Source organism: Natator depressus, chromosome 18 (genome assembly GCF_965152275.1).
Source record: "Natator depressus isolate rNatDep1 chromosome 18, rNatDep2.hap1, whole genome shotgun sequence".
NCBI classification, from domain to species: Eukaryota; Metazoa; Chordata; order Testudines; family Cheloniidae; genus Natator; species Natator depressus.
Window position 1 is genome coordinate 4913571 of NC_134251.1, and position 26434 is coordinate 4940004.

Sequence of the window (26434 nt, forward strand, 5' to 3'; positions counted from 1 at the left end):
CCAGCTGGGAACATCCAGGAGTGCAGGGGCCACCCAGGGCATCCCCTGCATTGCCATAAGCTGCCACACCACCCTTGGGTTAGGACTAGACGTTTCTGTTTGGGTCTCTTCTACACAGCCTCATTCCCATCCTCATGACTCTAGTATCTGGGTACCCTCCGGTCGTGGAGCAGATGTGACTAATGTCCGTTCCCTCTCATAGATGCATAGATTCATAGATATTTAGGTCAGAAGGGACCATTATGATCATCTAGTCTGACCTCCTGCACAACGCAGGCCACAGAATTTCATGCACCATTCCTGCGAAAGACCCCTCTCACCTATGTCTGAGCTATTGAAGTCCTCAAATCGTGATTTGGAGTGGGAGTGGTTTGGTTTGGTGGATTTGGGGGTTCTCATGTCCATGCTGCTCTGTGTTTAGTCAGCAAAGGCAAGTCAGAGAGGTGCCCAGGTGGGAGGGGGGCAGGTTGGGGTGGGCCTTGGTTCCTGGGGGTGTTTGTTCCAGCCTGGGGATGGCTCCCAAGGAAGCTCTGCCTCCTTCCCAGGGGGGGTTTTGCTTGATGGACCTGAAGCGCTTGAGGCCTCCCAGCCCTGCATGTGAGTCAATGTCTCCATTTCACATGGTGATCCCCAACTGTCCAGTTATCACGGTTATCAATAGCAGACAGGAGTAGAAGCCAGGAGCTCCTGGGGCCCAGCCCCATGTCTGTCCCTAGGCCTTGCTGACTCTCCTAGCCACCACCCAGTTCCTGGGTAGTTCTGGGTCCACTACAGGCCTAGTGTGAGGAACCAGAGTTGGCCTGCTCTGGCGCTGGGCAAGGTGTGAGGCTGAAGCAGTGATCCTGCTCCCCCCCTTTGCCCTGCCCTTGGTGCTGCTCAGATCCACAGAGAACGAAACCCCCCCCCCCACCCCCACCCCCCGCATTCATCTCTGAATCTCACCAGCAAATACACACAGCATCTGATCCAAAGCCACAGAGGTCAACCCGAGTCTCTGCATTGCCTTCTGTGAGCTTTGGCTGGGCTCTGAGGTCCACGTCCTCACAGGTATTTAGGCACCTCGGTTCTGTTGGTTGCACTGGGTGTTAGGAGTCTGGCCCAGATCCTCAAGGTATTTAAAGTGTCTGTTAGTAAATGGAGCAGGGCCCTGGCCTGTGCAGCCTGTCCCCGTATGGAGATCCTGGGAGATCAGGGTGGTTCCCGATGGGGACTCCCCCACTCCCGCCTTTCCAGCTTGCCAGTGCTGCCAGCTTGGTTCCTGGAGAGCAGCCGGCTGCATCACCAGCATTGCTGCTGGCTTGCGTTCAGCACTTCCTCTAGGAGCAGCACTTGGCTGCCAGGAAACATCTCTGGGGAGACATCTGCTTTCTAGCAACTTCCCTGAGGCAAGAGAACAGGATAAAGTCAGGCGGTTTCTGTCCTGGTCCCTCTACCTGCTGCAGCTTCTCTCCTTTCCACAAAGCTTTGTGCGCCCATCTCTGCCCTCTTGGCAGGGCTGGGGAACCACCTGGACCAGGAAGAGGGTGCTCTGTCCACCAGGCATTTCATGTCTGTTGCTGTGCCCCCGTGTCACGGCAGTTAGGGTGCCCATGCAGATGGCACAAACCCCTCTGTGCAGAGCAGGCTGCCAGCACCAGGCGGCTGCTGCAGGGAACAGCTTGCTCTTTGCTATAGCCTGAACTCCACATAGGCACTCTGGGCTTAGCAGTGCAAGCCCTCAAGCTCTGGCACTGAAGAGTGAGGACGGACGGAGCACGTCTTGGCGGAGGGGTCTCTGTTATGCAGAGCTCTGGGTTCCCACTATGGTGAGGTTGGAGGGACTCGGCCTGGGGCCTGGCCAGGTCCAGCTTGTAGCCAGAGTTGGGGTCCTGTGACCACAGGTCCCTGGGCTTCGATTCAGCTGCAGAGAGGGCCAAGTGCTTGATGGTACTGGAGCAGGGGACTGAAATGCTGCTCTTCCCCCTCCCAACTTGTGCACCCCTGCCCAATCTGCACCCTGGCTCTCCCCTCGCTCCTCATCCCAGCCCAGGTCTTTGTGCCCTCTACTGCCAGAGCACCCAAGGACTGTATTGGGTATGGGGGGCGGTGGTGTCAGCATGTGCTATGCTGCCAGAGACCCCCAGGGGGCTGTATTGGGGGGGTGCGGGAAGACAACACACTCAGGTGTGCCATGCTGTCAGTCGCCCCAGGGGGCCGTATTGGATACGGGTGTGTGTGCGCACGTGTGCATTGTGCTGCACTGTCAGAGTGCCCCCAGGGGCTGTATTAGGTACCCGGGGGAGGGGTGGGGGGGGACGACTCAGCGCATGCCATGCTGTCAGTTGCCCCGGGGGCTTTATTGGGTACGGGGGGGGATGGGACCTCAGCATGTGCCATGCTGTCAGTTGCATGGGGGGGCGTATTGGATACGGGGGGTGTGGGGGGGGAATCAATGTGTGCCGTGCTGCCAGAACGCCCCTGGGGGGGATGTATTGGGTACGGGGTGTGTGTGTGTGTGTCAGTGTGTGCTGTGCTCTGAGCTCCCTGGGGGGGGGGGGGGGGCTGTATTGGGTACGGGTGTGTGTGTGTGTGCGTGCGCTATGCTGTCAGTGCGCCCCAGGGGGCTGTATTGGGTACCCGGGGGGGGTTCTTGTTAGCACGTGCCATGCTGTCAGTCACCCTGGGGGCTGTATTGAGTACGGGGGAGGAGGGCTCAGCATGTGCCTTGCTTTCCAAGAGCCCAGGGGGTAGGGGGTGTGTGTCAGTGTGTGCTGTGTTGTCAGAGCGCCTCGGGGGGGCTGTATTGTGTATGGGGGGAGGGGGGCTCAGGGTGTGCTGTGCTTTCCAAGGGCCCCGGGGCGGCTGTATTGTTTGTTGTTTACTTTGTAGAGTGCAGCGTGGGTGCACACCTGCTCCGACTGGGTTTGAGGTGGTGTGTCTGGGGGCACAGGGGGTGATTGTGTGTCTGGGGAGCTGCGCATGTGCAGAGGAGGGGGGAGACGTTTGGGAATGACTGGTATGCAGGTCTCTTTATCTGACTGAAGCCTCCCTTACTGGCCCCGGGAGACGAATGGGCCATGTCTGCCCTTCATCCTGTGTGTGTGGTGTGGGGAGGGGTTTGGGCTCTCCGCAGGGCAAAGCAGGCTGGGCCATGCTGCCTAAGTGGAGCCTGGTAGCTGCTGCTGTCCAGCGAGGTGCTGCTTGCCGCCAACCTGAGGGGTGGCAGCGAAGGCAGCCTGTTTAGCTGGGCTTGCCCAGCATCGGCAGGTGTGGAAGGAGAGCGCTCCAGGGGCTGAAATCACTTCAAAGGAGTGTGCTGTTGCCCGAGGAGAGCAGAGAGCACCTCAGTGAGTGGCTGCAGGCGGAGGGTGGGGATATGAGAAACGCAGCTTGTCCCACACAGTTAGTTCCTCTTCACTCCTGCGTGCGGCCCAGGCCGTGTCTGCACTGCGGTTTGGGCTTGTGCTAGTCTGCATGCGTTCGCTTAACTCCAGTTAAGAATGCGCCTTTTTTCTTGGGGGAGATGTACCCTGAGTGGGTAACACACGGAGAAATCGGGGCCGATTCTCATCATGCTACATCAGAGTAAACCTGGAGTAACTCCAGGGCAGTCCCTCTGCATTTACATCACCAGAACTGGTCCTTTTACCAAGGCATGTGTACGTGTACAGGCACACACACCTTGGCACTGCTGGCTGCATCTGCATTCTGCTTGCTTGGGGTTATGTGTAAATCCTCTTTGGGGTGCAGGAGAGCTGCCTGCGTTCTCATTCCTGTTGGGCTCAGCCTTCCCTGCACCCGTGGCTCTCTGTGCCTCTAGCTTACCTGACGTCTCAGCAGGGAGGCCATGTCCTAGCTCCATTTTCCGTACCCCCTGCAATGCCCACACTGTCTCCATGCAGCTCTGCCGAGCTGTGGGAGACCACATGCTGCATCCTGGGCAAGGCAGCCCAACAGCTGGGTGCCCTGCGTCCACATGCCCAGAGCTCCTGCTGGGGTATTCAGCTGTGCTGGGCCCCTGCTACGGGCTGTGCGTCAAGGCACATTGAGTCCATGCTGTGCTCAGGGAGTGTGAGCAGGGTCAGGAACCGCGGCGACTCCCTTCCTCTGGAGGGCTGCTCCGTGCAGGCTCTCAGTGAACTATGCTCTGGCAGGTGCTGCGGGTCAGGGAATCTGTTTTTGAACCTGACCTAATTCTGCTTGTGGGAGCTAGTGATGCCACGGCAGGGCCTCGAGAGGCAGTGCCAACGGATGGGCCGGGGAAATAGATGCTTCCCCCACCCGGGCAGCCTCTCTTGCTTGAAGGGGCTGTGGCTTTGTACCCTCAGCAGACACACAGCCAGCCACAGACAGTCCCTGTGCGACTGAGGCTGGGCCTGTCTCCTCTTCCCCAGCCCAGCGTGGACAAACGTGGAAAGTATTTTGAGTTGGAGTGTGGGAAGCCCAGGGCTTTACAGAGCAGTGGGATCAGCTCCCTGGTGGAAAGCGGTGGGCTGGGAAAGCCCCCACCGGAGAACAAAGGGACAGCAGGTTGGCAGTAGCTTGTGCCAGATTGGCATAATTGTTTCTGTGCTGAGGGACACAGGCTAGTGGCTCAGGAACGGGCTGGGGCTGTGGCTCCCCTGACTTCAGGGAGGTCTTTGATACAGGCCCTGAGCGATATTTTCATTTGGAAACTGGAGCCGTCTGGGTAGGGATGGACACACCACTGGATAGCAGCCCTGGAAGGAGTGACTCCTGGTGATCCTGGAGTAATGAAGGGGTTGGTGTCTGGCTCGTGGGAAGCAGCAGCTGGGCACTGCAGAGGTCTGTTCTGTATCCAGTATTGTCATAAACACACTGGCTGATGGACAGCGGATTGGGTTCATTGATGGCACAAGCCTGGAGCAATGACAGCACTTTGGAAGGGAGAAAAGTTGTCCTGACCTGTCAGCTTCTTTTCTCTGAGATGTCAGGTCGGCTGGCCTTTCCCCAAACCTGCGCTGCCCTGCCCTGTTTTAGGCTGTAAGTGATGGTTCTGCTGCTTTGGAGAGATAGGAGGGCCTGCTGCCCCCGCTCGGTTTCCAGGGACTGTCATCTGAGCTGCCTCCATGCATGAGGCAAAGTAACCCAGAGCCATCAGTCCTGGGTCGTCAGGTGCAGCCTCCAGAGACAGCACTGCTGTCCAGCATGGTCTCGCAGGTGTGGAGAGCAGGCTGACCTCAGGGTAAGGGTATTCAGCCCCAGGGGAGGAGTGGTGGAACATGAATTTCACTCCACTAACCTGCGGAGTGCTGGCCAGGCAGACACAGGCCCAGGGCTCAGAATGGACAGAAAATTGAATGTGACTCAGTAACTTGTTGCTGTCACTAGAAGGGCAGATGTTACTTTGGGTTTTAATAAAAGGGTCACTCCCCATCTCCAGATCACTCCTGGGGTGCAGTCTGGGGTCCTGCTTCTGGGGAGGGATAGCTCAGTGGTTTGAGCATTGGCCTGCTAAACCCAGGGTTGTGAGTTCAGCCCTTGAGGGGGCCATTTAGGGATCTGGGGCAAAAATTGGGGATTGGTCCTGCTTTGAGTAGGGGGTTGGACTAGATGACCTCCTGAGGTCCCTTCCAACCCCGAGATTCTATGATTCTGCTAGTGGCTGATCCCTGGTGCTGGGGGCAGGAGAAAATCCCCCAGAGCAGGGCCTGTCTGTATTTCCTATTATTTACCCACCTTTCATTCTGCCTCTGTTTCTTTGCTTTCCTTTATTGATAGCTCACTGCAAACTCAGGAAGCAGAGAAGGAGGTTCTCCCATGAGAGAAGGAGCTAAAAGCTCATTCTGACCTGATGTCAAACTCTTTGCTTTCTGACTGAATATTTGCCAGGAGATTTCACTGTGACTGACACCTGTTCTGGCTGCAGATTGACAGCTTTCGATAAATACAGATCTCCTGGAAATGCTGAATTGACTGTCAGCTGCTTCCACTTGTCACCTGTGTTTCTGCTAATATGGAGCTTGAACAGCGTAGAAAGGCTGTGATGTTGCCCCTCTAGGCATGGCCGTGGCCTGGGGGCTGCCAGCTCCCTGGGCTAGGGCTGTAGTGCTGCCAGCCCTGCTGTGGTAGGTTGCAGAGCGTGCAGAAGTGTTGAGCAACACCAGTGCCAGGGGAGGCTACCTATGGTAACAGAGGAGCGCAGGAACTATGGGGCAGGCCTGTTCCTCTGGACTGAGCCCTGGTGAGTCGCAAGCACCATGAGTGCCAGTTCCCTTCATGACAGGAGCCCAGAGCACTAAAATGGCAGCGTGTAGGTGGGGTGATATTACTGTGGCTTTAAGAGGATGAAGTCTCCAGGATGTGGGAGCTGACAAGGGGAGCAGGCACCTGGTTTTAGGTTAGGCTGGCCAGAGTTAAGTGCTCTGCTACCGCACATACAGAGCATCTGAATAAAGACTGTGGTTCGGTTACTAGCAATGAATGATGTAAAATGACCACGGTACCAGGATTGGGGGAAGTGATAAAAAGAACTGGAAGCTGGGTGGTTTTTTGTTCGTTCATTTAAAAACAAACAAAAAAACACTGAAGTAAAAATCACTCAGGAGTGAAAAACAAGTTTGAATGAAATAAGATGGACCAATTCAGTTAGCACATTTCTAAAAATGTTGAAGTGTTGCAGAAACCTGGAAACCTGGATTTATGTTTGAGGGCATCAGGGTCTACTCTGAGGGAAGATGAACAAAAGATTGCTACCTTTTTGAAAAGTACAGGTGCTGAAGCAATTTGTTTATATAATTCATTTTGAGATTAATGAAATGAAAAATTTCAGTTTCACTCAAGAAATCAAATGGAGGAAGAGACTTTTGAATCATTTAAAACAGATCTAAAGATAAGAAGTCAGATGTAATTTTCTGAGTCAATAAGAGATCAGTTGTGATGCGTATAAAAGATCTCTGTGTAAGAAAAAGACTGTTAGAACAGTCAGATCTAAATCCAGAAAGAGCAGTGAGAATTTGCCAAACTGCTGAACTTAATCAACAATTGCACATTTTAGAAAGAAAACCAGTTGATATGAATATAGACTTAATAAGAAAGTGTATATTAAAAAAAAAAAGCCTATGGAGGAAAACAGAGTCAAAGTATTAAAGTTAAAACATATGAGCATATGAAAGAATGCTCTAGAATGTGCAGGGAGCCACCAACCTAGACAATGTCCAGCAGATGGTCAAACCTGTCACACCTGCAAGAAACAGAATTATTCTCCAAAGTTGGTAAACAGAGAAGTCTGGAAAAACTTAAAAATATATATTTAGTTCCAAATTCAAAAGTCTCAGAGAAGATGCCAAGTAAGGAATGCAGATCTGACGTTACAGAAGAAGAAAACTGTTTCTGAGTATTTTGAAACAGAGCCACTCTGAACTATAAGGAGGATTGGATACTTACACTATCTACTAATGGAACATGCATTTTGTATGTAATAGATACAGGTGCACAGGCTAATGTAATTTCTTCTGAAATTACAAAATGTCTAAAAGTAAAACCTCTAGTAGGAGAACAAATGCAGATTAATTTACAATCTAATATAGTGGTGAAAAAATTCCTGTTATGGTATTTGTGAATTACAGGTCATAGTTAAAGATAAGATTTGTAGTAGTTAAGGGACAAAGTATTTCTATTTTAGGTTTAGAAACGTGTTTAGCACTAATTCTAATTGGTAGAATTCAGACTATTCAGGATTCTGAAATGCCGGAAAACTTTGAGGTATTCACTGGCATTGGTAAATTGGATACAATGTATAAAACAGATTTTAAATGAAACAAAGAAATCAGTTATACATACAACTAGAAAAATACCCTTTGTTTTAAGACCGTGGTTTTCGACTTATGATCTGCTGACCTGTGGGGGTCTGCAGACTGTGTCTAAGGGGTCCGTGAAAGGTTGTCATTATTACAGAATAGTGGCTTTCAACTTGTGGTCTGCGGACCCCTGTGGTTTACAGACTAAGATTTCCAAAAGGGTCCACAGGTCCATTTGAAATTTTGTAGGGATCCGCAAATGAAAAAAGATTGAAAACCACTGCTTTAAGAAGTAGGGTACAAAAGGAATTGGAAAGGTTCTTTAATTTAGATATAATTAAAGAGTAGAAGAACCGACTGGGTGAATTCAGCTGTAATAGCAGAATAGAAAGATGGATCCTTACGTTTGTTTAGATCCAAAAGACTTACTTAAGTATGTTAAAAGGGAACATTTAAAAATACCTACCAGGGAAGAAATATTTGGACAAATGGCAGGACCAAAATACATTTCTTCTTTTTGATGCTTCAAATGGATTTAGGCAGATATCTTTGGAGCAAGAAGGTCAGTTGCCATGTACATTTAACACAGCTTTTGGATGTTACTGTTTTAATGCTCCTGAGTTATTTCATGGAGCAATGCAAAAGATTTTTGAAAATATAGATATAGTAATATGGGGAAGAACTTTAGAAGAGCATAATAAAGGATTAACTAAATCATTATCCAGAGCAAAAGGAGGATTGAAACTTAAAAAAAATACATATAAATTTATTGTGCAAGAATTAACATTTCTTGGAGAAGAACTGGCCAGTCAGGAGTTGATCCACAGTGAAGACAAGCCATTGATGATATTGCTTACCTAAAAGATAAGGAGCCATTACAGAAATTTGAGTGTGGTTGATTTTGTAGGAAAATATAAACCTAACCTAGCAGGAAAAAGCAACCAACAAATTGAAGGGCTTTAACTTTGAAAAAATAATCAATGGAAATGGGACTACGAACACAACAAGAATCTGAGCAAGTAATAAAAAACGCTCCAGTATTAAAATTATTTGATAGTAACAGACTTACAAAATTATCTTCAAATGCATCCAAACAAGGCCTCAGAGCAATTCTATTACAGAAGTGTGGTGCACTATGAAAACCAGTTGCTTATGCTATGTCAAACCGAATGTCATTATGCTCAAATAGAGAAAGAGGCTTTGGCATTGGTTTTTGCATGCAAAAAAGTCTCACTTTTGTATGGTTTCAGAGTAACAGCCGTGTTAGTCTGTATTTGCAAAAAGAAAAGGAGTACTTGTGGCACCTTAGAGACTAACCAATTTATTTGAGCATAAGCTTTCATGAGCTACAGCTCACTTCATCGGATGCATACTGTGGAAAGTGTAGAAGATCTTTTTATATACACACAAAGCATGAAAAAATACCTCCTCCCACCCCACTCTCCTGCTGGTAATAGCTTATCTAAAGTGACCACTCTCCTTACAATGTGTATGATCAAGGTGGGCCATTTCCAGCACAAATCCAGGGTTTAACAAGAACGTCTGAGGAGGGGGGGTAGGAAAAAACAAGGGGAAATAGGTTACCTTACATAATGACTTAGCCACTCCCAGTCTCTATTCAAGCCTAAGTTGATTGTATCAAATTTCAAATGAATTCCAATTCAACAGTTTCTCGCTGGAGTCTGGATTTGAAGTTTTTTTGTTGTAATATCACAACTTTCATGTCTGTAATCACGTGACCAGAGAGATTGAAGTGTTCTCCGACTGGTTTATGACTGTTATAATTCTTGACATCTGATTTGTGTCCATTTATTCTTTTACGTAGAGACTGTCTAGTTTGACCAATGTACATGGCAGAGGGGCATTGCTGGCACATGATGGCATATATCACATTGGTGGATGTGCAGGTGAACGAGCCTCTGATAGTGTGGCTGATGTTATTAGGCCCTGTGATGGTGTCCCCTGAATAGATATGTGGGCACAGTTGGCAACGGGCTTTGTTGCAAGGATAGGTTCCTGGGTTAGTGGTTCTGTTGTGTGGTATGTGGTTGCTGGTGAGTATTTGCTTCAGGTTGGGGGGCTGTCTGTAGGCAAGGACTGGCCTGTCTCCCAAGATTTGTGAGAGTGTTGGGTCATCCTTCAGGATAGGTTGTAGGTCCTTAATAATGTGTTGGAGGGGTTTTAGTTGGGGGCTGAAGGTGACGGCTAGTGGCGTTCTGTTATTTTCTTTGTTAGGCCTGTCCTGTAGTAGGAGACTTCTGAGAACTCTTCTGGCTCTATCAATCTGTTTCTTCACTTCCGCAGGTGGGTATTGTAGTTGTAAGAATGCTTGATAGAGATCTTGTAGGTGTTTGTCTCTGTCTGAGGGGTTGGAGCAAATGCGATTGTATCGCAGAGCTTGGCTGTAGACGATGGATCGTGTGGTGTGGTCAGGGTGAAAGCTGGAGGCATATAGGTAGGAATAGCAGTCAGTAGGTTTCCGGTATAGGGTGGTGTTTTATGTGACCATCGTTTATTAGCACTGTAGTGTCTAGGAAGTGGATCTCTTGTGTGGACTGGACCAGGCTGAGGTTGATGGTGGGATGGAAATTGTTGAAATCATGGTGGAATTCCTCAAGGGCTTCTTTTCCATTGGTCCAGATGATGAAGATGTCATCAATATAGCGCAAGTAGAGTAGGGGTTTTAGGGGACGAGAGCTGAGGAAGCGTTGTTCTAAGTCAGCCATAAAAATGTTGGCATACTGTGGGGCCATGCGGGTACCCATAGCAGTGCCGCTGATCTGAAGGTATACATTGTCCCCAAATGTAAAATAGTTATGGGTAAGGACAAAGTCACAAAGTTCAGCCACCAGGTTAGCCATGACATTATTGGGGATAGTGTTCTTGACGGCTTGTAGTCCATCTTTGTGTGGAATGTACAAGCCGTCAAGAACACTATCAGGCCTAACAAAGAAAATAACAGAACGCCACTAGCCGTCACCTTCAGCCCCCAACTAAAACCCCTCCAACGCATTATTAAGGACCTACAACCTATCCTGAAGGATGACCCAACACTCTCACAAATCTTGGGAGACAGGCCAGTCCTTGCCTACAGACAGCCCCCCAACCTGAAGCAAATACTCACCAGCAACCACATACCACACAACAGAACCACTAACCCAGGAACCTATCCTTGCAACAAAGCCCGTTGCCAACTGTGCCCACATATCTACTCAGGGGACACAATCACAGGGCCTAATAACATCAGCCACACTATCAGAGGCTCATTCACCTGCACATCCACCAATGTGATATGTGCCAGCAATGCCCCTCTGCCATGTACATTGGTCAAACTAGACAGTCTCTACGTAAAAGAATAAATGGACACAAATCAGATGTCAAGAATTATAACAGTCATAAACCAGTCGGAGAACACTTCAATCTCTCTGGTCACGTGATTACAGACATGAAAGTTGTGATATTACAACAAAAAAACTTCAAATCCAGACTCCAGCGAGAAACTGTTGAATTGGAATTCATTTGCAAATTTGATACAATTAACTTAGGCTTGAATAGAGACTGGGAGTGGCTAAGTCATTATGTAAGGTAACCTATTTCCCCTTGTTTTTTCCTACCCCCCCTCCTCAGACGTTCTTGTTAAACCCTGGATTTGTGCTGGAAATGGCCCACCTTGATTATCATACACATTGTAAGGAGAGTGGTCACTTTAGATAAGCTATTACCAGCAGGAGAGTGGGGTGGGAGGAGGTATTTTTTCATGCTTTGTGTGTATATAAAAAGATCTTCTACACTTTCCACAGTATGCATCTGATGAAGTGAGCTGTAGCTCATGAAAGCTTATGCTCAAATAAATTGGTTAGTCTCTAAGGTGCCACAAGTACTCCTTTTCTTTTCACTTTTGTATGTGATAGAACTGTACTTGCAGGAGTAGTTCATAAGCCATTAGTTAATATTTCAAAAAGGAACATGACAGACATACTGCCTTGGTTACAAAGATTATTTTTTCAGTTTTATGTATATGATTTACTAGTAGAGTATCAGCCAGGCAAATCATTTAATTGTTGATGATATTCCTTCTAGAGTTTAAAATGTAACCAGTGTAATTGAAGAAGGTGATGTGATACATGTAGATGTACTTAAATAGTTTTCTGTATCAGAGTATGGAAAGAAATCGTACAAGTAGACAGGTTGAGAATTTGCAAACAGTTATTACAGCTTGTGAAAAAGGATATAATAAATTATACCGAAGCCATCTAATCAATTTATTCAAGACTTATCAGTAATAGAAGGAATTCTGGTTAAAGGCAATAGAGTAGTAATTCCTTTAGGGTTTACAGCAGAGATGTTGCAATGCATACATGACGGACATGTAGGCATAGACAAATGAAATGTAGAGTGAGAGGTTCTGTGCTGGCCCCAAAAGACAGAGAAATATAAAGAATGTGACATATGTCAAAGACAGAAATGCTCAGTCTAAACAACCTATGACACATATTCATGAAACTTAAGACCTCGGTCTAAAGTAGGCTTAGATCTATTTCAGCGGTTCCCAAACTTTAACAGCCATGAACCCTTTTCACTAAATTGTGAAATCTCGTGAACCCCCTCCTAAAAATGAATATTTCCAGGGATTTAAGTTTAAATTTCCTCTGCACTACGTGGGGCTCCTGCTGCTGGACCCCGTTGACCACCCCGATCAACTGAGCTCCACTGAACTCGGGCTGTAGGTCCCTCTGACTGCCAGGGCTTGGGCTGCCAGCCCCGTGTGGAGCATTGGGGTTCGGGCGGCCGGCTCCTTGCTGACTGGGGCAGGGCTCGGGCTGCCAGCCCCACCTGCCCTGCCCCACTCTTCCTAGGCTGTCTGCCCTGCAGCCGGATACCACCTGCTGCCTCCAACGCCCAGGGTCCTATGACCGCCATGAGTGAAATTTTTCTGGCGAACCCCCTGTAAGGTTCTGCGAACCCCAGTTTGGGAGCCACTGCTCTATTTAAATATAAAGGAAATGCTTTTGTTCTAGTTCATTTTTGCGTTTCCCTGAAATATCTATACTATAAAACACATATGCCAGTCAATTTATAAAATGAAATTAGTTTTTGCGAGGCATTGCGTTCCCAACACAGCAATTACTGATGATGGACCTCAATTACATAGTCAAGCATTTAAAAGTTTTTGCCAGTATGTGTGTGATTTCAAACAGATTGCATCAAGTCCAGGTTTATCCTCAGTCTAATGGGCTAGTTGCAAATGGTGTTAAAATAGTAAAAAGATTACTAACAGAAGCTGAAGAAGTGAATTCTGGTTTATATTTGGCGTTATTAAATTACAGAACATTGCCATTACCATAAGGTGTATCATCTGCACAGTTTATTTAACAGAAATCTTAGAAACCGCTTACGTATTTGGTTTTTTTTCCAAGGAGGATATAAGGAGAGGAATAAGTATCAATATCAGTTAAGTTTGTATTAAAATAATTATTAGGATGGAATGAACTACTTGATTTGAAACCGAATGATGGAGTACGTGTCTGTAATGGGAGAAGATGGGCTTGGAAAGCTACTATAGCAAAGGAGGTAGCACCGTAATCTTATGACGTCATGACTAGTAATGGTCACGTGTACAGATGAAATTGGAGGCATTTGCAGTTGTTACCTGCGAGACCAGACTCTGGGGTTGTCTGCCCTTAAAATGCTACAGTGGCCCAGCTGGGCCAGTGTAGATGCTACCTATGCTGATGGGAGCAGTTCTCTCATCAGCCTTGGTAATTCACCTCCCCAAGAGCTGGTAGCTAGGCTGACAGAAGAATTCTCCCATTGACCTAGCACAGTCTACACAGGGACTTAGGTCAGCTGAACAAAGCTGCATGGGGTGTGGATTTTTCACACCCCTGACCGACTTAATTAAACTGACCTAATTTTGTAGTGCAGGCTAGGCCTCGGCTGAAAGAAGAAATAATATAGTACAGCAATAGGAGCAGCAAGAAAATGAAAATGACGTCAGTCCTCTAAGTAATAAGAGAACTTAATTAATATGGCAAATATAGAAGTTACACTATTACTGCATCCAAGGAGACCTGTTAAAAGACTTATAGAAATCTGTTAAGATAATTCTGATTTTATATGTATTTATACTTACATAAAAATGCTGAAAAAAAATTACAAGAAAGGAGATGTGGTATTATTGTGGCTTTAAGAGACTCCAGGATTCTGATCTGACAGCAGGAGGCAGCTGGTTTTAGGTTAGACTGACAGACTGGAGTTCAGATGCTCTGTCTTTAACTGCCTATCTAATAAAGACTTGTTAAGTTACTAGCAATGGCTGGTTATTAAGACTAGTGGATTACATGACTCTAACCCACAGGTGGGGAATAGGCATGTCTGAGGAGTCATGGGCTGCAGGCCAGCTCTCAGCGGCTCAGATACTTCTCCCTACCCAGAGTCCACAGAGCTGTGCCAGAGATGGATCTGTCCCAGCGTTTCCTAAACTGAAATTTGGAAAAAAGCAGAATTAGAGATCGAGAGAGAGGATCGCTGTGAGCTCTGGCAGGGTCCCATCCTTATGTAAATTCACACAGGTGGGTGTTTAATCTCCTCCGCTGGGCGAGGCCTTGGCTGCTACTCTGTAGTCAGCTTTGGGCAACACATCTAAAGAAAGGCAGACCCGAGGTGAGAATTAAAAGGTGCGCATGCTGTCACTGGCCCCCTGGCTGGGGTGGCAACTCATCTAGTCTCTGGCAGAAGGATGCTGCAAATCATCATTGAACACAAAGCCCTGGCATTTAGGTGCCTCAGTGGGCGCTGAGCTCTTGAGAATCTGGCCTTGTATTTTGACCTGAGTTTGGGAGGTCGCCAGGGTCTGGGCTGGTCTAGTAGAAGAAGCAGAAGCATACAGAGACGTAGATCTTATTAATTTTTCTTTCTTCAGATTCTTCTGCAGCAGATCAGCCTCCATCTAGCAGCGCACAGCACTGTCAGGGTTGTTACGATACATCGTTGTACTGCTGAAGCGGCTAGCGGCACCAAGCAGGGATCAGGGTGTGGCTGGGCTGGGCTGGGCATGGCAGAGACACACCGTGTAAAGACAGGCCATGCCCTGGGGAGCTCACCATCAGGCAGAGAGTTCTAAAAAGTCGAAGACTCAGTAAGAGTCCTTGCTGAGGTCCTCATTCCCCATGAGAAGCTGGTTCAGATGGTTAAATGTACTGCTTGGGAGCTTTACTTTGAGGAGGAGAACAGTGAGCTGTCCCATCTGCTGGCAGGACAGACCTGTACGCAGCTGGGGATGCTGAGCCCTGCTCAGACCTCAGACGCTTTCTCAGAGACCTCACGTGAGCAGCTCCCTCTGTCTGCAAAGCAGTCATAGCCCTGGATAGTGCTTTGCGTCACAGTGCACAGACCACAATGCCTGCCCAGGGGTTCGTTCTCCACCTCGCACAGTTTCTGTCCTCCGAGCTCCCCCACGACCCATCCCCACAGGAGACCACACCCAGGCAATATCAGCCTGGATTCAAATCCTTGGGTACTGTCTGTCCTGCAAAATCCACAGCCATAGCTCGTGTCTCTGAGGAGCACTGCCAGCAGAGTCCGATGAGATCCCTAAGGGTCCCAGAGCTGGTCTAGACAGAAATGTACAGTATCTGCTCCTCAGTGTGGCGCATCAGGAATAAAGGCCCTAGGCGCTGAGCAGAAAATGTCTGTCTTCATTTACAATCTTCCTTTTAAAAGTTGATTGTCTATCTAATCTTCTAGTGCACACACTCTTCTCCTCCCCCCCCCCCAATCTCTGTCTGTCACTAGATATTCCAGCTCCTCACCACCATATCTTTGGCAGGACTGAACGGCAGGTTCTTGTCTGAGGTGTGTCCTCTGAGCAGTAATGCAGCGCTTTGTAGCTTATAGATGGTCCCTTGTCGTCTTTCATATCAAACCACTGGGTCAAATTTACTGGTAAGTTTTTAGTCCAAACATTGATTCTCACACATTGAGCCTGGGATCCAGTCTCTTGTCAGTGCACATGCAGATCCCAATAAAGTGTCTGGATTCCTACATCTGATGGGAGGGCGGAGCAAACTGCATGAATGTTCATCTGAATCTGGCCCCTGCACAAGTTATAGGAGAATCTGAACACCCTGCAGAGTCTCCATCCTTTTCTCCCAGGTGAGGCTGGAGCACGCTGCAGGGTTTTGCATGGCCCAGAGTCAGTTGTTGTGGATTGTTGGCAAAATTTCATCGCGCACACAACCTAGAGTCTAGCTATGCCGCGTGTGTATGCGGGGAGAACACACTTTCTGTGGCTGCTTAGGCCCGGGATGCCCGCAACTTTCATGACAGCTGTGATGCAGAGGACGAACTGCGATTCAGGTTGTCTTGTGAGCGTCCGATGAGGATGTTGGTTCTCCTCTGCCTTGGTTCCTGTGTGAGGAGGATACCTTGCCAGGATATCTAGGGCGTTAGAGCTTTGCAATGCTCATTTCTATAGCTTAGGAGTCCATTTGTGATCAACATGTTCTGCCACAGGCCAGGCAGACTTGCGTGCTTCTGAGAGACAGGACATAGCTGTTGTAAGGTCTCCTGGTTGCGTGCAAAGTTTATTTTCAAACAGCCCTACTCCATGCGTTACTGACCACCAGCCGTTAGGGCTGTTGCAACCCTGGTGTCCCAGTGCTCTTTAGAGGTTCTTCTAGAAAGAGCTTCCAGCTGTATAACATGGAGCATTTAGGAAGGAAACAGATCAATAGAATTGGACCTTTCGGCTATTAGAAGCTAAGCAGGGCGATGCTGGGTCAGTACGTCTGAGTGAAGTCGCATCCAGGAGCCCTGGAGTGGGGCTGGCGAATCAGTGACTGGTGCTCCTCTATCCGAGTCCGTGCTAGAGCTGGACGAGAACTTTCTGTCTGAATGGTTTTTGAAGGGACATACGGCTTCTGCGGAATGACTTCCCCAGATGCTTCAATTCTCCATCTGGCAAATCAAAATACTTTATTCTGGGACAGGTCATTCCGAATTGAAACGTTTGGTTTGGAGTCAGTTTGTGTACCTCCTGCTCCCATTCTCCTCTAGGAGTCAGGCTCCTTGGCTGGACTTTATCTCCCATGATGCACTACACTCTTCATTTTTGGTGAGGTGTCATGATGCATCATGGGACATGTAGTTCAGCCAGGGAGCCTAGGCTATCGGGGAGAATGGGAGCAGGAGGCACTCAGAAGACAACTCCCAAGAGATACCAGAGTGGGTCATGCAGACTCAGTTTAGTGTTGAACAGACTTAAAAATTAAACATTCTTACATTTCCAAATTGAATTTTTTTGGAACTTGTCATTCTGTGAAAAGCTTCAATATTTTGCCTTTTGCCCATACTTACCATGAAAACATGTCTAAATATTGGAATTTTCCATGAGACAGAAATTCCTTTTTTTGATCAGCTCTGCTCTATGCCTTAGCACCCCCCTCCCCCTCTTCTATGTGGCTGGAGGTGCTGTGTTTTGAATGAGATGAGAGATTGAGGCCCTGTTGGCCATTGAAGTTCCTACAGTGCTTTCTGTAAGAGCAGTGGTGAATACCTGCTTATTGAATTCCAGCTCTCTACATTACCTACACCCCTCTGCCATTCCAGATACAGTGTTCTTCACTTGTTGCTTTGGACTATTAAGCAGCTGCTGTGGCTCACCCCAGAGGTGGCTGCTCTCAAGGGGTTGGAGCAGTGATCCCTGTGGTATGTGGGTGTGTGTGTGTGTGTGTGTGTGTGTATATAAATTTTCTTAAGGCAGAAAAATACTTCGGGATCTTTCAGGATGGAAAGCACTAAACGTATGCCACTCTGTTACCAGGAGGCTGCCTTCCAGCATGCCTCACACATGGACTTCTAGGAGCCTCCCAACGGCTGGCACTAACCAACGCCTGCAGCGGGTCACGCTGTAAGGGTAGACGTGTCACTGATATGGCTGATCCTGCTGGAGTCGTTACACCGCTGCTATTCTCAGGGCTCTCTGATGGGGTCGAGACTCGCAGGACTCCACGTTTTATGTGCCATGGGGCTTTGCCAGCAACTTAATCGCAGCTGAACTCTCCGAGAACAGTATAAAAATGCTGTACTTGGTATTAGATTACCTGCCCTCCCTGTAAAAGACTCTATAAACAGTCCATCAAGCCCAAGAATTCCTCCGCTGGCTGCGAGGCCCTTTGCCCTTCGTGGGGCTGGTGTTTGCTTTTACTAAGTCTTGAGGGGGAAGGGGATGCTCCACTTTAAAGTGACCCCCAAAGGATGGCATTTTCCGTGGATTAGTGGAGGGAACCCAACTGCGGGCTGCCCTGGGGGAGATGGTGTTGAATGTCAGTGGAGCTGGCTGGGGAGGGCAGGGGGTAAGAGGCTCCAGCAGCGAAGCTCGGAGACACTGACAACAGCAGCTGCTTTGTCTCCATTTCGAAGGGATTCTTAACTATGAATTTACATCTTGTGAAAGGTGCTGGAGTGAGAGTGTTGGAGTCTCTTGTTTAACCTTAGGACGGGGGCAGTGCTGGGAGTCACAGTGCATATTGCCCTGCCCTCCTGTCCTGCTAACACACCTCATGTTCCCTTGTCAGCCTCTGCCGAGATTCCTTGTCACAACCCGTAGAATCATAGAATATCAGGGTTGGGAGGGACCTCAGGAGGTCATCTAGTCCCACCCCCTGCTCAAAGCAGGGCCAATCCCCAGTTTTTGTCCCAGATCCCTAAATGGCCCCCTCAAGGATTGAACTCACAACCCTGGGTTTAGCAGGCTAGTGCCCAAACCACTGAGCCTCCCCAGCCCAGCCCTCCACCTCTCTGGACTGGCACCAGTCTGTTGTGAGTGGGCCCATATTCTGTAAATTCCTGGGGGCTGGATTATGATCCTTGCTTGGGGTCTCTGGTGCACTCCCAGATGGACTTCTTGGGCAGTGGGACCCTGCAGTCTGGCTGCCTTAGACCTCATAGCCACTGCTGTAGCCTACCCTCAGTTGTTTGAACATGCTCCCTCAGACCTCCCTGTGGGCACTCTGAGCTTCTTTTCAGGGGCAACATGTCAGGCCAACAAGGAACACAGGCTTAGCCAAGGAATTTCTTATCCAGAGACACTTTACTCTGAACAAAGCACACTAGAATTAGAGCTATTTGAAAAATAACACTCAGTGCTGAATGCAGTCCCCACAGTGAGGTCTCATGCCTATTGTGAGTCCTGTGTTTAGTCGCTGTCCTAAGGCCTGTGTAGGGAGTCATGGTGTTGTGATGGGCTGGTAGCTGAGAGGCATTCAGGGTGTGTCTACACAACAGCTGGGAGATGTAAACCTCTGCTCAGGTGGACGGTTAACTGTGGCAGCATGGGCAGCGTCTCAAAAGCTAGCTGCCTGAGTATATACCCAGAGGGTTGAGCAGGATTGCCCTAGATTGCTTTGTGCCAATGTATCAGACATTCTGTCCCCAAGATGTCAAGGCCCTACTATGAACTGGATGCTCTGATCCACAGTGGAGGTTGCAATACAACATGAGTCATGCTTCCACATGAAAGCTGGAATACAAAATGGAGCCCTGAAAACCAAACAGCACTCACAATCTGACACTTGTATCCCCCATATGTGTCACTGCGTCAAGGGCACCAGTTGTGAGGGCAACCTGCCAATTCAGAAAGAGATTGAAACCATCCAGTTGTTTTATATACAGTATGTCAGTGGACAGCTGTCAGATGGGAACCTGTCTATTCACTGTTAACCAGAGAGGTGGCTGTGGTGGGAGAGGTAATGATTTAGATTTCTCGTCTACTTAAGGTTGATAATGGTGTTTTGCTTGTTTTGAGTTTCTATATGACTTCTGTTTGTACTTTTCTCTTTGTTTCTTCTTAGGTGGAAAATGTGCATTAGGTTCCATCTAACTGGTGTCCAGAGGTCCACTTCAGGGCTAATCTCTGTAGGACAGAATATTTTCTAGTACTTTGTCCAGTCATAGATTATAAAACCAGAAGGGGACCACTGTGATCATGTGCCCTTGTTGCCAAGAAGGCTAACAGCACATTGGGCTGCATTAGTAGGAGCAGTGCCAGCAGATTGATGGAAGTACGTATTCCCCCTCTGTTCGCCACTGGTGAGGCCACATCTGGAGTATTGTGTCCAGTTTTGGGCCCCTCACTACAGAAGGGATGTGGACAAATCAGAGAGTCCAACGGAGGCAACAAAAATGATCAGGGAGCTGGGGCACATGACTTACGAGGAGGGGCTGAGGGAACTGGGATTGTTTAGTCTGCGGAAGAGAAGAATGAGGGTGGATTTGATAGCAGCTTTCAACTACCGGAAGGGGGGTTCCAAAGAGGATGGAGCTCGGCTGTTCTCAGTGGTGGCAGGCAGTGGTGAGCTGCAGCTGGTTCGCGTGAACCGGTTGTTAAATTTTGAAGCCGTTTTAGAACCGGTTGTTCACCCGCTTCCCTGCAGGGGGCGCTGAGGCTTTGCTGGGCTCTGGCTGGGAAGTGATGTAATTCCTCCTCCGGCCACCGGGGGCGCTGCGCTGCGGGAGCCACGTGGGCTGCCGCCTGGCCCTGGGCACGAGCCCTGGTGCTGCTGCTCCCCCGACCCCTGGCCCTGGGGCTCCCGCTGCTGCCGGGTGGGTCCCCGGCTGCTCTGCTGGGCCGGGGCTGCGTCCTGCTGCTCGGGCTGCTCCGAGCCACTCTGCCCGCGAGCACCCACCCCCCTGCCCACAGCCAGCCCCTGCCGCACCCCCTGCCCTGCCCGCAGCCAGCCCCTGCCTCCAGCCAGCCCCTGCTGCACCCCCTGCCCTGCCCTGCCCGCAGCCAGCCCCTGCCTCCAGCCAGCCCCTGCTGCACCCCCTGCCCTGCCTCCAGCCTGCCTCCAGCCACCCCCTGCCCTGCCTCCAGCCACACCCTGCACCCCCTCCCCACAGCCATCCCCGCACCCCCTGCCCGCACCCCCTGCCCTGTCTCCAGCCATCCCCGCACCCCCTGCCCTGTCTCCAGCCATCCCCGCACCCCCTGCCCTGTCTCCAGCCGCTGTCTCCAGCCAGCCCCGCAACCCCTGCACTGCCCGCAGCCAGCCCCTGCCGCACCCCCAGCCAGCCCCCGCCTCCAGCCAGCCCCCGCCTCCAGCCACCCTCGCACCCCCTGCCTGCAGCCAGCCCCCGCCTCCAGCCACCCCTGAACCCCCGCCTCCAGCCACCCCTGAACCCCTGCCTCCAGCCAGCCCCTGCCGCACCCCCTGCCCTGCCTCCAGTCCCTGCCTCCAGCTGCCCTCTCTCCAGCCACCGCTGCACCCCCTGCCCTCAGCCAGCCCGTCTCCAGCCACCTCCGCACCCCCTGCCTCCAGCCAGCCCCTGCTGCACCCCCTGCCCTGCCTCCAGCCAGCCCCTGCCTCCAGCCACCCCTGAACCCTCCGCCTCCAGCCACCCCCTGCTTCTAGCCACCCTCATACCCTCTGCCTGCAGCCAGCCCCTGCCGCACCCCCGCCGCACCCCCTGCCCTGCCCACAGCCAGCCCGCAGCCAGCCCGCCTCCAGCCGCCCCCTGCCCGCAGCCAGCCCGCCTCCAGCCGCCCCCTGCCCGCAGCCAGCCCGCCTCCAGCCGCCCCCTGCCCGCAGCCAGCCCGCCTCCAGCCGCCCCCTGCCTCCAGCCAGCCCCGGCCCACAGCCAGCCACCCCCTGCCGCACCCCGTGCCCTGTCTCCAGCCAGCCCCGCACCCCCCTGCCTTGCCTGCAGCCACCCCTTGCCTCCAGCCAGCCCCGCACCCCCTGCCTCCAGCTGGCCCCACGTCCACTGGTGCCCTGCAGTTCCCAGGGCAGTAACCCTGCACACCGGCTTCAATGAGGGGGGCAGGGAACAGCTGGGACCCACACATGTGCCCACCCTAGGGTGACCAGACAGCAAGTGTGAAAAATCAGGATGGGGGTGGGGGGTAATAGGAGCCTATATAAGAAAAAGACCCCAAAACCGGGACTGTCCCTATAAAATCCAGACATCTGGTCCCCCAGCACACCCCCAGGGCGTGGCAGGGCCCCACACCTGTAAAACGGAGCTCATTTCTAGCTCAGGCCCATCTTTTTGAAGAAGAACTTTAGGCAGGGTTAACACACACCCGTATTTCCCCAGACAGGTCAGGCTTTTTGGTTCTTAAATCGCCCTCCAGGAGGAATTTTTAAATTTTAAAAATTCCTCCCGGGAAAATACGGATGTATGGTAACCCTGTTGGTACAAAAAATACATACTGGGGCACATCCCTTACATCAGAACTTTTTATAGGGAAGCGGTTAAGATTTTGGCAGCTCATCACAAGTGGCAGGTGACAGAACAAGGAGCAATCGTCTCAAGTTGCAGTGGGGGAGGTCTAGGTTGGACATTAGAAAACACTGTTTCACTAGGAGGGTGGTGAAGCACTGGAATGCGTTACCTAGGGAGGTGGTGGAATCTCCTTCCTTAGAGGTTTTTGAGATCAGGCTTGACAAAGCCCTGGCTGGGATGATTTAGTTGGGGATTGGTCCTGCTTCGAGCAGGGGGTTGGACTAGATGACCTCCTGAGGTCTCTTCCAACCCTGATATTCTATGATTCTGTGTAGTCTGACTCCTGCATAACACAGGCCATAACTTCACCAAATTCCAGCTTGTACTAGAGCACATCTTTTAGGAAAAAACATCCAATCTTGACTTGACTTGCTGGTGCCAGACAACTCCCCACAACCCTGAATCAAAATGGTTTATTAACCCTTACTCTTAAAAATTTACACTTTATTTCCAGTCTGAATTTCTCTAGCTTTAACTTCCAGCCATTGGATTGTGTTAGACCTTTCTGTGCTAGAGTGAAGTGCCCATTATCCAATTTTTGCCCCCCTTGTAACTAGTCAAGTCACCCCTTAACCTTCTCTCTGTTAAGATTAATAGATTGCACTCCTGGTGTCTGTCACTATAAAGCATGTTTTCTGAGCAGTCCATATTAGTGGTCCGAATTCACACACGAGATCTGATAGCCAGAAGATTCCAGCCAAGGAGAAGGTACAGCAAGGCGGGGTGGGAGAGGCAGAAAGGCAGGGGCACGTAGGATCTGAGTAGCAACTGGTGGGGAATGGCTTGTTGCTCAGACAAGGCAGGAAAGGAAGCAGGAAGTTTATATATCATCATCAGCCAATCAGGGTCAAAATCCTGTGACCAGTCAGGAAGCAGGATGTGGAATCCTTGAAGCTGGCCCACCCGAGTATCTGAATTCCCGAGTAATTCAATGAGTTGGTGTGGTGCGGCAGCCAAGACTGCTTCCCAAGAATTGAGTGGACCTGGGTCCAAGATCGGGGTTCTAGGCCAGTGCTCTGATGTACTGGTGCCAGATGCAGAGATATTACCTCCCTACTCCTACTCGAGATTCCCATGTATACATCCAAGGATCCCATGAGCTGGGAGTTCAAAGTTCAGCTGATTATTCACCAGGATCCATATATATAATACAATTTTGCAGTCACTCCTTCGCAGAGTGACCTGTTCTGTAAGCATGGCCTACGTTATTTGTTCTTAGAAGTATAACTTTACATTTGGCTGTTCTAAAATGCATATTGTTTGCTAGTGCCCAGTTTACCAAGCGATCCAGATCACTCTGTACCGTAACCTGTCCTTTCCATTTTTACTATTCCCCCAATCTCTGTCATCTGCAAATGTTATCGGTGATGTTTGTTTTTTTTTCAGGTCATTGATGAAAAATATTAACTAGCATTGGGCCAAGAACTGATCCCTGTGGGACCCCAAAAGAAATACACTTGTTCAATGATGATTACCCATTGATTGATACATTTTGAAACCTATTAGCCAGTGAGTGCATGCTGTGTTAATTTTGTATTGTTTTAGTTTTTAATCAAAAAGTTGTTTCATACAATTTAAGGCCAGAAATTGAGTCTGACCTACTGTATATCGGAGGCTATTCAATTTCACCCATGTACCCCTCTGTTGAACCCAAAGACGAAGAATCGATGGAAGTGAAATTCGAACCCACAAATGCAGAGCACAGTGGATTAGCAGTCCATTGCCTTAGCCACTTGGCCACCTTTATCGCAGTACAGTCAGTTTGTCTTGTTGGTATGAAGTCAAATGCCTTACAGATGTCTAAGTATGTTACAACAACACTGTTATCTTAATCAGCCGAACTTTTTGATGAGATTACAAGTATCTCAAGTTAGTTTGATAGGATTTACTTTCCATAAACCCTTGTTGACTGGCATTAATCAGACTAATCTCCTTTAATTCTTTATTAATTGAGTCTTGTATCATCTGATCCATTACTTTGCCCAGGATCCGTGTCAGGATGATAGGCCTATTATTATCTAGGTGTCCCATTTACCCGACTTAAATATTAGCACAACATTAGTTTTCTTCTGGAACTTCTTCAGTGTTCCAAGAGTTATCGAAATCCCATTAGTGGTCTACTCTCTAGAGTACCTTTGCCAGCTTTTTCAAAATCTTGGATGCAAGTTGTCTGGACCTGAGGATTTAAAAATGTCTAGGTATAGCAGCTGTTGTTAACAGCCTCCAGAGATACTCTTGGAACGGAAAATGTTTCATCATCATCATATGTATGACTACATCATCTCTTTTATTCTTCCCCAAATACAAAATATTTATTGAACTATTCAGCGTTTTTCTGCCTTACTGTTGGCAATTCTACCATTTCCATCTAGTAATGGACTATACCATTGTCTAGTTTAAATATCTCAAGGATTGTGGGGCTTCTACCACCTCTTTCTGGAGACAGTGCCATGGTCTTGTATATCTAATTGCCAGGATATATCTTAATATGCATTTTACATTTTCCTTTTTTGAATTTCAGTCCCATTTCTCCTAGCTACAGCTTATAAATTCTCCCCCTTCCGCAGTGTTACACCTTGCACATAATTCTGGTGTAGGTTGGGACAAGCAGTTTACCTGGAGAAGTTTCTTTTTCTCTTTTGAGAATGGTCTAAAAACAGATAAGCTGCGAGTTTCACGGGATAAAGGGGATTTGGACGCCTCATTGCAAATTTAGTTTATAAAATTAATGGGAACCCGTTGTCCAGATTCTCTAGGTGGTTTAAAAAATGTCAGCATTATTCAAAGTTATGCATCATATGTCAGCAAATTATTCTTGGTTTGTAGCTTGTTAGTGGGGAGACTGTTGTAAGTATTTGAAATTCAAGTTCATAAACCACAAGACCATTCTTTTTCTCCAGTGAAGAATGATCAGTCTCATTTGTCTCCATATTGGCTCCACTCTATTGTATTTCTATAGCCCTATTATTATTAAATATTTGTAGTAGCACCTAGAGGCCACAGCTGCCCCCATTTTGCTAGGGGCTGTACACCCCTCATGAAAAGTTCTATATTTCTCCTTTCCTCCTGAGCCAGTGCCTGTTCCTATCGGTGGCGTTTCCATGAATCTTCTCCAGTTTGTCAGCCCCTCTGCTAATGAGCTGCTGGTACCACCCCTAGAAACACGGTAATGAGTTTGCTGATGAGACGGAACCTCTTGTGTGAGATGGGGTCATGCCTGCAAATTGGCCTCCTCTCTGAGAAGTAGTGCAGAGTAGGGGAGAGAGAGTGCTGGGGAAGCATATGGTTTCCCTATCATTTGTATCTGTAATTTTTCAGTAAATCTTGACAGACTGTTTTGTGACAAAGCTTTAGATTTACAAAAAAAGACTAGAAGGGAAAATTAGATCTAGTCTGACTTCCTGAATAACACAGACCATTAAATTTTACCCAGACACCCCTCTATTGAGCCCAATAACTTGTTTGGCTAAAGCAGTGGTCCCCAAACTGGGGGCACACCCCCTATGGGGGTGCAAGGAAACATTCGGGGGGGGGCGCACAGCGGAACCTGGGTCAGCCCCCATGGGAGGTAGGGAGGGAGTGCCACCCAGCCCCACTCTGCCCCCAGCTCTGCTCTGGCCCCAGTTCCCAGCTGCGGCTCTGCTCCCGCCCCCACCACTGCCCCCTCCTTCAGCTGTGGCCCCAGCCTTGGTCCCTGCTCCCAGCCTGGCCCTGGCTGTCAGCCCTGGCCCCAGACCCACCCCCAGCTGCAGCTCTGGCTTTCATAGAATCATAGAATATCAGGGTTGGAAGGGACCCCAGAAGGTCATCTAGTCCAACCCCCTGCTCGAAGCAGGACCAATTCCCAGTTAAATCATCCCAGCCAGGGCTTTGTCAAGCCTGACCTTAAAAACCTCTAAGGAAGGAGATTCTACCACCTCCCTAGGTAACGCATTCCAGTGTTTCACCACCCTCTTAGTGAAAAAGTTTTTCCTAATATCCAATCTAAACCTCCCCCATTGCAACTTGAGACCATTACTCCTCGTTCTGTCATCTGCTACCATTGAGAACAGTCTAGAGCCATCCTCTTTGGAACCCCCTTTCAGGTAGTTGAAAGCAGCTATCAAATCCCCCCTCATTCTTCTCTTCTGCAGACTAAACAATCCCAGGTCCCTCAGCCTCTCCTCATAAGTCATGTGCTCTAGACCCCTAATCATTTTTGTTGCCCTTCGCTGGACTCTCTCCAATTTATCCACATCCTTCTTGTAGTGTGGGGCCCAAAACTGGACACAGTACTCCAGATGAGGCCTCACCAGTGTCGAATAGAGGGGAACGATCACGTCCCTCGATCTGCTCGCTATGCCCCTACTTATACATCCCAAAATGCCATTGGCCGCCTTGGCAACAAGGGCACACTGTTGACTCATATC

General features: G+C 49.1%; 1 protein-coding gene across 6 annotated transcripts in view; it reads left to right on the forward strand.

The window, feature by feature from the left end:
• Positions 1–26434, forward strand: part of EPHB2 (EPH receptor B2) — a 270415-nt gene that overhangs the window by 10824 nt on the left and 233157 nt on the right. The window lies entirely within an intron of this gene.